Source organism: Eleutherodactylus coqui, unplaced genomic scaffold (genome assembly GCF_035609145.1).
Source record: "Eleutherodactylus coqui strain aEleCoq1 unplaced genomic scaffold, aEleCoq1.hap1 HAP1_SCAFFOLD_53, whole genome shotgun sequence".
NCBI lineage: Eukaryota > Metazoa > Chordata > Amphibia > Anura > Eleutherodactylidae > Eleutherodactylus > Eleutherodactylus coqui.
This window is the reverse complement of record NW_027101708.1, coordinates 644,331-656,530: the sequence shown is the minus strand read 5'-3', so window position 1 is coordinate 656,530 and position 12,200 is coordinate 644,331. Positions and strand designations below refer to the sequence as shown.

At 48.3% G+C, this 12,200-nt stretch overlaps 1 protein-coding gene across 2 annotated transcripts in view; it reads right to left on the bottom strand.

The window, feature by feature from the left end:
• Positions 1–12,200, bottom strand: part of LOC136590900 (mycocerosic acid synthase-like polyketide synthase) — a 121,451-nt gene that overhangs the window by 63,088 nt on the left and 46,163 nt on the right. For both annotated transcript variants that reach the window (XM_066588421.1, XM_066588422.1), the window contains exon 2: positions 5,777–5,991. The gene's annotated coding sequence lies outside the window, so the exon portion shown is untranslated. The remainder of the gene's footprint in view (positions 1–5,776; positions 5,992–12,200) is intronic.

Below are 12,200 nucleotides of genomic sequence, written 5' to 3'. Positions count from 1 at the left end.
CGGGCTGAATCCTGCCCGCTTCCTCATGTTATGTGGCCCGCAGCGTGCTGAGTAAACTGGAGTAACCAATGCCAGTCAGCTGCTACAAAGGCAAATAAAGTCTTGGGGTGCATTAAAAGAGGTATAGGGGCGAAGGATGAGAACATTATCCTTCCATTATATAAGGCACTTGTCAGGCCTCACATGGAATACTGCGTACAGTTCTGGACACCGGTGCTCAGGAGAGATGTTGCAGTGCTTGAGGGGATTCAAAGAAGGGCAACTAAACTAATACATGGAATGACGGGACTAGAATACCCAGAGAGGCATCAAAATTGAGATTATTTACTCTAGAAAAAAAGACGGCTAAGGGGTGATCAAATAACGATGTATAAATACATGAGGGGACAATACAAGGATCTCTCCCAAGATCTGTTTACACCCAGGACCACGACGGTAACAAGAGGACATCCGCTACGATTAGAGGAAAGTAGGTTTCTTCACCAACATAGAAGGGGATTCTTTACTGTAAGAGCAGTTAGACTGTGGAACTCTCTGCCTGAGGAAGTGGTGATGGCAAAATCCATAGAGGAGTTTAAAAGGGGACTTGATGTCTTTCTGGAGAAGAAGGACATTATAAGGATATGAATCTTAGGTTAATTGTCAATCCGGGTATATAGGCAGGTAGGAACTATTAGGGGTTGATCCAGGGAACAGTCTGATTGCCATTAGGGAGTCGGGAAGGATTTTTTTCCCCAAAAGGGCTAATTGGCTTCTGCCCTTGGGGTTTTTTGCCTTCCTCTGGATCAACACAGGAGGAAAGACAGGCTGGACTAGATGGACATTGTCTTCATTCAGCCTTACATACTATGTTACTATGTATCACCACTGAAGCGATTACCAGCTGGGGTGCTGCGGTTCCCTGCTGGTAATCGCGCTGTTGCCCCTGATCCTGGCGCACACTGATGTCAGTGTGCAGCCAGGATCTTCCTCCCCGAGTCCCCTGCTCATTAGTTCCGCAGGAGAGGACTCGGAGAGGAAGCATGTCGGGCTACACACTGACTACAGTGTGCGCCGGGCTCAGGGCAAGCAGAGAGGGAGCGATGCTGACAGCAGGGAGGAGGTAAGTATATAGGTTGGGGAGCTGCTTATTACTGGGGGGGGGGGTGCTGCTTATTACTAGGGGGGGCTGTTTATTACTGAGGGGTGGGGGCTGCCTATTACTGGGGGGGGGCTGCCTATTATTGGGGGGGCTGCTTATTACTGAGGGGTGGGGGCTGCTTATTACTGAGGGGGATGCCTATTACTGGGGGTGGCTGCCTATTACTGGGGGAGGCTGCTTATTACTGGGGGAGGGGCTGCTTATTACTGGGGGGGTTATTACTGTGGAGTGGGCTGGTTATTACTGTTGGGGGAGATGCTTATTACTGAGGGGTGGGGGCTGCCTATTACTGGGGGGCTGCCTACTACTGGGGGGAGGTGCCTATTGCTGGGGAGAGGTGCCTATTGCTGGGGGGAGGGGGACTGCTTATTACTGGGGGGGGGGACGCTGCTTATTATTATTACTGAGGTGGGGGCTTATTACTGAGGGGGCTTATTATTACTGAGGGGGGACTTATTACTGAGGGGGCTTATCATTATTACTGAGGGGGGGGCTTATTACTAGGGGGTGGGCTTATAATTATAAAGTTGCTATAGGGGTTATTAATTGGGCCACTGTGGGGGGGTCGTTATTTTTACTGGGATCACTAGCAGGGTCACTATTAGGCCTTGTTCACACGTGTGTAATTGTATTTCAGTTGCACAAATACACTGCATATTTGCGCAATTGAAAACAGTTTATGCCTGTATATTTGTGTACGTAAAAAGAACGCAGATGGGCCCATAAAAATGGGGCACAAATATGCAGTGAATACATAGGTTTCCTGCGCATTCACCACGTATTTGCGCAGCCCATTCACTTCAATGGCCTATCGGGGTGCGTGGTACGCAACAAAATAGGTCATGCTTAATGAAAATATGCATCATGTGAATGAACTCAATGAAATCAAAGGCCTCTATTCACTGCATATTATGTACGCAAATATGCTTGTGTGAACGGGCCCTTACTATACCATCTTGAGCCCCCTGCACACAGACAGAAATTCTGCGGCGGGATTTCCTGCAGAATTTCCGCCCGTGGAAGCTGGCGTAGGATTGCGTTAGAAAACTCAATCCTATGCCGACGGCTGCGATTTGTCTGCACAAAATCTCGAACAGAAAACAAATCGCAACATGCTCCATTACTGTGTGGGGCAGCCGGCACATCATAGAGCTGGAGCCGCGGGAGAAGGTGAGTGCCACGCTGGTCCCCGGAGGGGCTTGGGTTGGGATCCGACCCGGCCGTCTGCAGGCGGCCTTACAATCGGCCCTTTGAAGGTCACCATAAGCCTGATGTGGCCCTCAGTGAAAATGAGTTTGACACCCCTGTGCTACAGGGTGAGCGCAGAGCGCTGCTGAAGGGGCCGTTTCCACACATAGCAGGTTAGTGTGAGCGCAGAGGGCTGCTGAAGGGGCCGCATATATTGTATTTCAGCCGCCTTTCAGTAGAAGGGGCCGCCTCCACACAACCTGCTATGCCAGCTATGGTCCTTGCTGGTGTGGAAGCAGCACGCCGCAACCAATCACAAGGCGCCTTCTTGAAGCGCTGAGGACTGTGGCGCCAAACAGAGCGTCCCGCGAGTAGGAGGAAGAGCCGCCTCTGTGCAAGCAGCAGCAGTCGCCACGCCTGTACACCTGTTAGGACCTAGGTCAGTTACAAGGTAATCCTGCCGGGGAGGAGGGGGGGAGATAAATTATATGCTGCCCTATGTGTGTGCTGGGGGAAGTAAATTATATAGCTGCCCTATGTGTGTGCTGGGGGGGGGGGAATAAATCATATGCTGCCCTATGTGTGTGCTGGGGGGGGATAAATCATATGCTGCCCTATGTGTGTGCTGGGGGGGATAAATTATATACTGCCCTATGTGTGTGCTGGGGGGGATAAATTATATACTGCCCTATGTGTGTGCTGGGGGGGATAAATTATATACTGCCCTATGTGTGTACTGCCAGGACATTTTAAATGTCATCATTAAATAGGTATGCACTAAACTCCAACCCCCTTCATAACCCCACCCCATATAACCAAAGCCCCACCCATGCCCTGCCCTACCCTGCCGGGCTTTGTAAAAATGGTCTTGCTTGAAGCTGGTCCCTGGTGCCAAAAAGGTTGGGGACCGCTGCTTTAGGCGTAATACCATCTTTAAGTTCCTTGGGCTCACCTATGCTGTGGGTGCACAAAGACTTCCCATAGCGGTGTTTTACCGCTTTGGCACAAATACACTGACTGACTAGGGTAGAAATGTGGGCCGAGGTCCTTTGTGGGGTGAAACCCAAGGAACTCAAAGACTTCCCATTGCGGTGTTGAGCTATCTGACACCTACACAGAATGAATTGTGTGGGAGATATGGATTTTCCATTGCTATGTAACTCGCGACACCTTGGGTCACACAAGGTGGAGGCTGGGACCGAGCCTGACCCTGGGCCCGCTCACGTGCTTCCCACACAGAGTATTTCTGCATTGTGGAGATGTGTAGAAGTGCTGCCACCTGAGTCCCCTTCATGCCCACGTTTGCGGATCCTGACATTTTTGTGACGGAGGTGGCACAGGATTGGAATGATGATCGTACGTCAATCTATCATCAATTCTCAACAGCATTGTGGGCTATTGCCCACACTTTCAAAGAGGGTTGCTTCCTGGCCCTGCCAACCCTCTGCAGTGTGTGCCTCCGGTTCCTGCTCATCCAGTACGCGCTTCTAAATAGACATAAGGGTGGTGTGGCTATGAAGCGAGCGTGTGGCATGAGGGCAGCTGAACGCTGCGCAGGGAAACTTTTGTGTGCGCTGTGAACACAGGGTCTTGTGGGGGGTTGGACAGCAATGCCAGCATGCAACCCAGGAGAAGAGGCAGCAGTGTCACCCGCACGCGGTGATTGTCCTTGGTTGCAGGTAGTGATGTGCCAGCGTGTTTCCATGACTTTCTGATATTTTCCGATGTTTGACAAGTCATCAGCTATGCGAAGCATCGGTCCCATACAAAAATGCCCGAGTCGCCCATTGACTTCAATGGGGTTTGTTACTCGAAACGAGCTCTCGAGCATTACAAAAAGTTCGACTTGAGCAACGAGCACCCGAGCATTTTGGTGCTCGCTCATCTCTATTAATATGTGATTACAATAAAAATTTGATTGAGAAAAAAACTAATAAAAAACATGCCAGAATTACAGATTTTGTTACTTTTTTTTTTAAGGTTATCATGTCCTCCACTCCCTTTTCTCATGCTGTAGCATATATAAAGGTTTCCATCATGTGCTCCTTTACTTTCTTTCCTCCTGTAGTATATATAAAGCTTTCCGTCATGACCCTCCTCCCCTTCTCTCCTCCTGTAACATATAGGAAAGTATATATGCAAATACACAAAACATCTCGTGGGGAAAAAGTGCATTGACGAGCACAATATCAGGCTGAGTTTCACGGTCAGATATCGCACTCGCCCGTGTGAAATTAGCATAACTATGTAAAAAAAAAAAAAAAAGCAAAGGCAGAATTGAGGTGCTTTTTCTCACTGCCCTCAAAAGAAAATTAATCAAAGTCATACAACGCATTATACGTACCCAATCAAAACTACAGAGCGTCATGCAAAAAAGAAGCCCACATACAGCCTTGTCAACAATAAAAGAGAAATGTTATGGCTTTTGAAAAATGGAAATGAAAATCCCCCCCAAAAATGATCATCTCCTTATGGCCAAGGATCCACGTCAGGCCTGGAGAGAAAAAGAACTGCATCAATAACTGCAAGCATGTTTTGTAAAAACTGCTGTGTGTGGAGCCACCCTAAGGGTTCATTCACACGGGTGTACTGTCACTGTGTATTACACACGTGTATTTCCCGTGAGTAACACGCAGTGAATGGAGGCAAGAAAGGCAATGGACTTTCATTCTTCCATTCACACCTGCGTGTGGACACTGTGTATCAATATGCAGGAGAAATAAATTGCAGCACGCTCTTTTTCTCCTGCGTATCAAATGCAGCCCTTGTATGGGCTGAGTATGAAACCGTGTCCATACGTAGGCATTTCATATTAGAAGCGTTTAAATACTCTGTTCAGAGCGGGGAGTTTTGAAAAAAAAAAAAAAAAAAACACACTGCGCATGTCAGTGATATCATATTCTTGGACATACGCAGTGCCAACTGCAGCCCTACACAATCTCTGCTGGCTGTCTGCTGGCAAAGCATATGGGCTGCGATGCGTACAACGCTGGAATGTACTCGCAGCATTGTACGCATGAGCCCTTACTAGAGATGAGCGAACGTACTCTGCCACGCCCCTTTTTCACTCAAACACCGCGATTTTCGAGTACTTCTCTACTCGGGTGAAAAGATTCGGGGGGCGCCGTGGGTGAGCGGGGGGGGGGGGGGCGAGAGTTAGAGAGAGAGAGAGCTCCCCCCTGTTCCCCACTGCTACCCTCCTCTCCAGCACGCCATCCCCCGCTCCCCGGCGCCCCCCAAATCTTTGCACCCGAGTAGCCAGGTACTCGAAAATAGCGATGCTCGATCGAGCAATTACTCAAAACGAGTACGTTCGCTCATCTGTAGCCCTTACAGTTGCAAGTGTAAACTCAGAAAAGGCTCTGACACACAGAAAATATTGAAAATAGTGAGGAAATGAAACAATATTAGAAAGTTGCAGGGTTTATTATGCAAAGATATATTTACCGTTTTAGAAATGTATCGTTAGCCCCCTACTGTCCAATAACGCTGTGGTAGCGTGCGCTGGCAATGGATGGAGTTTAGGAGAAATCTGGCTTGGCAGAATTCAAGGGTGTCAAGTTGTCTTGTCCAACTTCATGCGTTATGGAAGATAGGAGAAGTAGCGAAGGTTCCATCTATCTCCCCCACTCCCAGTACTTTTGATGACAGCAGAGCCTCTTCTATATATATTGAATATAAAGCAGTACCCTCGGGTAAATGATAATGTATAGAACATCACAAGGTGTGTCTCAGTGCCTCCTATTTTCTGAAACATTCCAACATAATTACTTTAGTAATCAGACCTGTTCAGTATTTTAATATATGTCCACCCTTATGTTAACTTGAATCTCGCTGAGTTACTATATACAACTTCTCATTATACCAATTCTACACAATTTCTGCCATCTAATTAAACAAAATTATCTGATAACCCCGTAGCACTCCAGGACGGACATTTACATCTGAGGTGCACAGGGTTGATATGGTGTAGGCTTGGAAGCCAAGTCCTTTCCAAACAGGGATGTAACAGCTGGGTGAGCACCATGGCCACATCAGTCCAGTCCATACCAGCACAGTGCCGTACATTTTATAGTGGTGGTGCCTGGTATAGCGGCTGATACCATTCACTTGAAGGTGCAGCGCTCACATAAGTGCTGCGTCCTCTTTAAACAGCTGATCTGTGGGGGTTTCAAAATTATAATTTTTGGCTGAATTATCGACTCGTGTTAATAGAATTGAGTGGAAAGAAAACAACAAAGTGCCAACTTGTTTGGAGGCGTTCAGTTGTCCGGTGTGCACCTCCCAAAGAACGCTGATTGGCTGACAATGTTTAGTAGAGATGAGCGAGTGTACTCATCCGAGCTTGATGCTCGTTCGAGTATTAGGGTACTTGAGACGAGCACCACACAGTGTTCGAGTCAATTCCATTTCCTTCCCTGAGAAATTTGCGCCATTTTCTGGCCAATAGTAACACAAGGAAGGCATTACAATTTCCTCCTGTGACGTTCCAGCCCTATCCCACCCCGCCTGCAGTGGGTGGCTGACAAGATCAACTGACCGCCGAGTATTTAAAGTGGGCCAGCCAGCGGCTCGCCACAGACACACGCTAAGAGAGATCAGGGATAGTGCTGCTGCTGCTGCTATAGGGAGAGTGTTAGCGTCTTCAAGAACCACAAAGGTCCTTCTTAGGGCCACAGCTCACCTAGTGCATTACTGTTGTGGCTGCTATGAGCAGTTTTGCACTTTTTTTTTAATGTATATCGGGCGTGCAGGCTATAGCGTTCTCAGGCTGCAGTCTGTACTTGAGTATAGGGGTAGTATTGGTCAGGCAGGGACAATGGTAGTGTAGAATCCTGTCTACAAGAACCCCAACGGTCCTTCTTAGGGCTACCTGTGACCGTGTGCATTTAACTCCGTGGTTGCTGGGAGTTGTAGTACCGCAGTATTGCACAGCAGAGCCTGCGAGCAGCCTTCTTTTAAATATTTTTTTGTCCGCAGTTAGCATAACATCAGCGCTGTCTGTCTCCAAGTGTACGCCAAGAAACCACAAATTTTTTACACCGCTCTGTTATACGTGTGCTGTCTCAGACGTTCACGGTGTGCCCGACACCCATAGATTGAAAGTGCAATACACACTGCATAGCCTCAGCCTGCATTGCATAGAAAAAAAAAGGACATTTAAAAAAGAAATCCTTTTTACGGCTACCGGTGACCCAGTGCATTTGCCTGCGTGGCCTGTGGGACTTCACGTCCATCCAAACTGCATAGTGCACAGCAAGGCCTGCGTGCAGCCTTCATTTAAATGTTTTTCTGTCCGAACTTAGCGTAACTTCAGCGCTGTCTGCCTCTAAGTGTACGCCAAGAAACCACAAATTTTTTACAACGCTCTGTGTTACCAGTCAGCTGCCGGCGCAGTGTATGGTGCCAAACAGCCATAGAGGGAGTGTCAGGAAACCAGGGAAAGCAGGAGTCGGGGGTCCCTGCAACGTAGCCCGTAGCCCACAACCCCTGTCCCTGCCTACTTGCCTCCACTCCTGGCTAACCCCAGGCGGGCAACTGGGCGACGGTCCCTACACTGGCTAGGGGAATGCTGGGGAAATCCACAATCCCTGGAAACAGAAAGCAAATGGACAGACAAACAGAGCGATGCACAAAGGGAAACCAGCAAACCAGTCCAAGAGCAAGCCAAAGGTCAAGCACTTAAAGTCAGTCCGGAGAGACGCAGTACAGAAGGAGGAGAGGAAGTCAGGTCAGGGAAAAAGCTGAGGTCAATACACTAATAAACAGGAATACAAGGTAACGCTGGTGAGTGCAAGGAAGCCTATACAAACACTGGCAGTGTCAGGAAGCAACTGAGGGGTTTAAATGCTGTCAGAGCTCCCGCCCCAGCAGCTGATTGGGGCGGAGCATCGGACAGCAGCATGATAATCAGAAAGGCTGGGAGAACCTCCCTCAGCACTAGCAGACCAGGCTAGGTCAGTGGAGATGCAGCAGGCTGCCATGGAAACAGGAACACAGCGCCGGGCAGCAGCTGCTATGCTCCTAGCACCTCTGCGCCATGTAGGAGCTGGGCAGGCAGGAGTGATGACCAGCGTAGGAGTCCCCCTGCATCGCGCAATTGCAGCAGTGGCGACAGCGTCTGCCGTGCGGCCACAGCGACCCCGATAGCAGCCAATCCTGACAGGGAGAGTCCAATACACGCTCAATTGCCTGCATTGCAGAAAAACTAATTGTAAAAAAGGAATCCTTTTTTACGTCTGCTTGTAACCCAGTGCACATTACTGCGTGGCCTGTGGGACTTGAGGTGAATCTCTACTGCATAGTGCACAGCTAGTCCTGCTTGCATCCTTCCTTATAATTTATCTCAGGCTTCTTTTTGCGTTGTATAACCGTTGGCAGGCACCAACTGCGTGGCAATAATTCAAATAAATTTTCACAGCGCTCAGTGTCGGCTCTATTCCTAATCCACCATGCTGAGGGTAGGGGTAGGGGTAGGGATAGAGGACATGGACGCGGGCGAGGACGCGGAGTTCCAAGTGAGGGTGTGGGTATAGGTCGAGTTCCTGGTCCAGGCGAATCACAGCCGGCTGCTTTGGGAGTGGGAGAGAGGACAGTTTCTGGGGTCCCCAGCTTCATATCCCAATTTTTGGGTCCACGTCGTAGACCTTTATTAAAAACCGAGCAGTGTGAGCAGGTCCTGTAGTGGATGGCAGACAGTGCATCCAGCAATCTATCGACCACCCAGTCTTCTACGCCGTCCACTGCTGCAACTCTGAATCCTCTGGCTGCTGCTCCTCCCAGCCTCCTCACTCCATGAAAATGACACATTCTGAGGAGCGGGCAGACTCCCAGGAACTGTTCTCGGGCCCCTGCCCAGATTGGGCAACAATGGTTCCGAATCCTCTCCCACTGGAGGAGTTTGTCGTGACCGATGCCCAACCTTTGGAAAGTTCCTGGGGTCCGGGGGATGAGGCTGGGGACTTCCGTCAACTGTCTCAAGAGCTTTCAGTGGGTGAGGAGGACGATGACGATGAGACACAGTTGTCTATCAGTGAGGTAGTAGTAAGGGCAGTAAGTCTGAGGGAGGAGTGCACAGAGGATTCGGAGGAAGGGCCGCTGGACGATGAGGTGACTGACCCCACCTGGTGTGATAAGCCAACTGAGGGCAGGTCTTCAGAGGGGCAGGGAATTGCAGCCGCAGGACAGGTTGGAAGAGGAAGTGGGGTGGCCAGGGGTAGAGGCAGGGCCAGAGCGAATAATCCACCAGCTGTTTCCCAAAGCACCCCATCGCGCCATGCCACCCTGCAGAGGCCAAGGTGCTCTAAGGTGTGGTAGTTTTTCAATTCTATGCGCAAATTTTAGCATCCAAATTTTACGTGCGGAATGTAATTTCTTCACTTTCCGGTGTCATAGAAACAGGAAATTTGGCACGAGCATTGATTATGTCATAAATAGGAAAAGCTAATGGGTCCCAACTCGATTATTCAATTCTATGCGCAAAAGAATTAGCGTCCAAATTTTACGTACAGAATCTAATTTTCTCACTTTCTGGTGTCATAGAAACATGAAATTTGGCACGAGCATTGATTATGTCATAAATAGGAAAAGTTAATAAGTCCCAACTCCATTATTCAATTCTATGCGCAAAAGAATTAGCGTCCAAATTTTACGTGCGGAATGTAATTTCTTCACTTTCCTGTGTCATAGAAACGGGAAATTTGGCACGAGCATTGATTATGTCATAAATAGGAAAAGCTAATGGGTCCCAACTCCATTATTCAATTCTATGCGCAAAAGAATTAGCGTCCAAATTTTACGAGCGGTATATAATTTTCTCACTTTCCGGTGTCATAGAAACGGCAAATTTGGCACGAGCATTGATTATGTCATAAATAGGAAAAGCTAATGGGTCCCAACTCCATTATTCAATTCTATGCGCAAAAGAATTAGCGTCCAAATTTTACGTGCGGTATGTAATTTTCTCACTTTCCGGTGTCATAGAAACGGGAAATTTGGCACGAGCATTGATTATGTCATAAATAGGAAAAGCTAATGGGTCCCAACTCCATTATTCAATTCTATGTGCAAAAGAATTAGCATCCAAATTTTACGTACATAATCCAAATCTCTCACTTCCCAATGTCATAGAAACATGAAATTTGGCACAAGCATTGATTGTGTCATAAATATGAAAAGTTAATAGGTCCCAACTAGAGATGAGCGAGCATACTCGTCCGAGCTTGATGCTTGTTCGAGAATTAGGGTGCTCGAGATGCTCGTTACTCGAGACGAGCACCACGCGGTACTCGTCTCGATTAAACGAGGACTGACCATTGAATTCAATGGAGCCGGCAATACAGCCGACTCCATTGCAAGCAATGGGCTGCCGGCGATCGCGGGATGAATTGTCGGGAAGGGGTTAAATATATAAGCCCTTCCCTGCAATTCATCTAGAAATGTGTAAAAATAAAAAATATATATATACTCACCTGGTCTCGGCAGAACGATGTTAGCCCATTGAATTCAATGGAGCCGGCAATACAGCCGACTCCATTGAAAGCAATGGGCTGCAGGCGATCGCGGGATGAATTGTCGGGAAGGGGTTAAATATATAACCCCTTCCCTGCAATTCATCCAGAAATGTGTAAAAATAAAAAATATATACATACTCACCTGGTCCCGGCAGACGGAGTTTAGCGCAGCAGGCTGCAGTTCTCCTGAACTGCTCTGAACAGCTGTGAGTAGTATTCAGCAGCCGGGGATTTAAAATCCCCGGCTGCTGAATGAGATGCCTCTGATTGGTCACAGCCTGACCAATCAGAGGCATCCCTCACTCACACCCATTCATGAATTCATGAATGGGTGAGTGAGGGCTGCCTCTGATTGGCTCAGGGGCAGCTCTCAGCTGTCCCTGCGCTGAGCCAATCAGAGGCAGCCCTCCCTCACCCATTCATAAATTCATGAATGGGTGTGAGTGAGGGATGCCTCTGTTTGGTCAGGCTGTGACCAGAGGCATCTCATTCAGCAGGCGGGGATTTTAAATCCCCGGCTGCTGAATACTACTCACAGCTGTTCAGAGCAGTTCAGGAGAACTGCAGCCTGCCGGGCTGAACTCCATCTGCCGGGACCAGGTGAGTATATATATATATTTTTTATTTTTACACATTTCTGGATGAATTGCAGGGAAGGGCTTATATATTTAACCCCTTCCCGACAATTCATCCCGCGATCGCCGGCAGCCCATTGCTTTCAATGGAGTCGGCTGTATTGCCGGCTCCATTGAATTCAATGGGCTAACATCGTTCTGCCGGGACCAGGTGAGTATATATATATTTTTTATTTTTACACATTTCTAGATGAATTGCAGGGAAGGGCTTATATATTTAACCCCTTCCCGACAATTCATCCCGCGATCGCCGGCAGCCCATTGCTTTCAATAGAGTCGGCTGTATTGCCGGCTCCATTGAATTCAATGGGCTAACATCGTTCTTCTCTGCCACAGTTGTTACAGCTGTGGCAGAGGAGAACGATCTTTACGCTGACAGTGGGGGGGGGTCTCACTTTTGCCGCTATTGTGGCTTAATAGTGGGACCTGGGAACTTGAGATGCAGCCCAAAATGTAGCTCCTCGCCTGCCCTATTTGTTTCTGTGTCGTTTCCATCACTTTCTTGTGTTTTGCAGATTTCACAAATGAAAACCTTAGCGAGCATCGGGATATACAAAAATGCTCGGGTCGCCCATTGACTTCAATGGGGTTCGTTACTCGAAACGAACTCTCGAGCATCACTGAAAGTTCGACTCGAGTAACGAGCACCCGAGCATTTTGGTGCTCGCTCATCTCTAGTCCCAACTCGATTATTCAATTCTAAGTGCAAAAGAATTAGTGTCC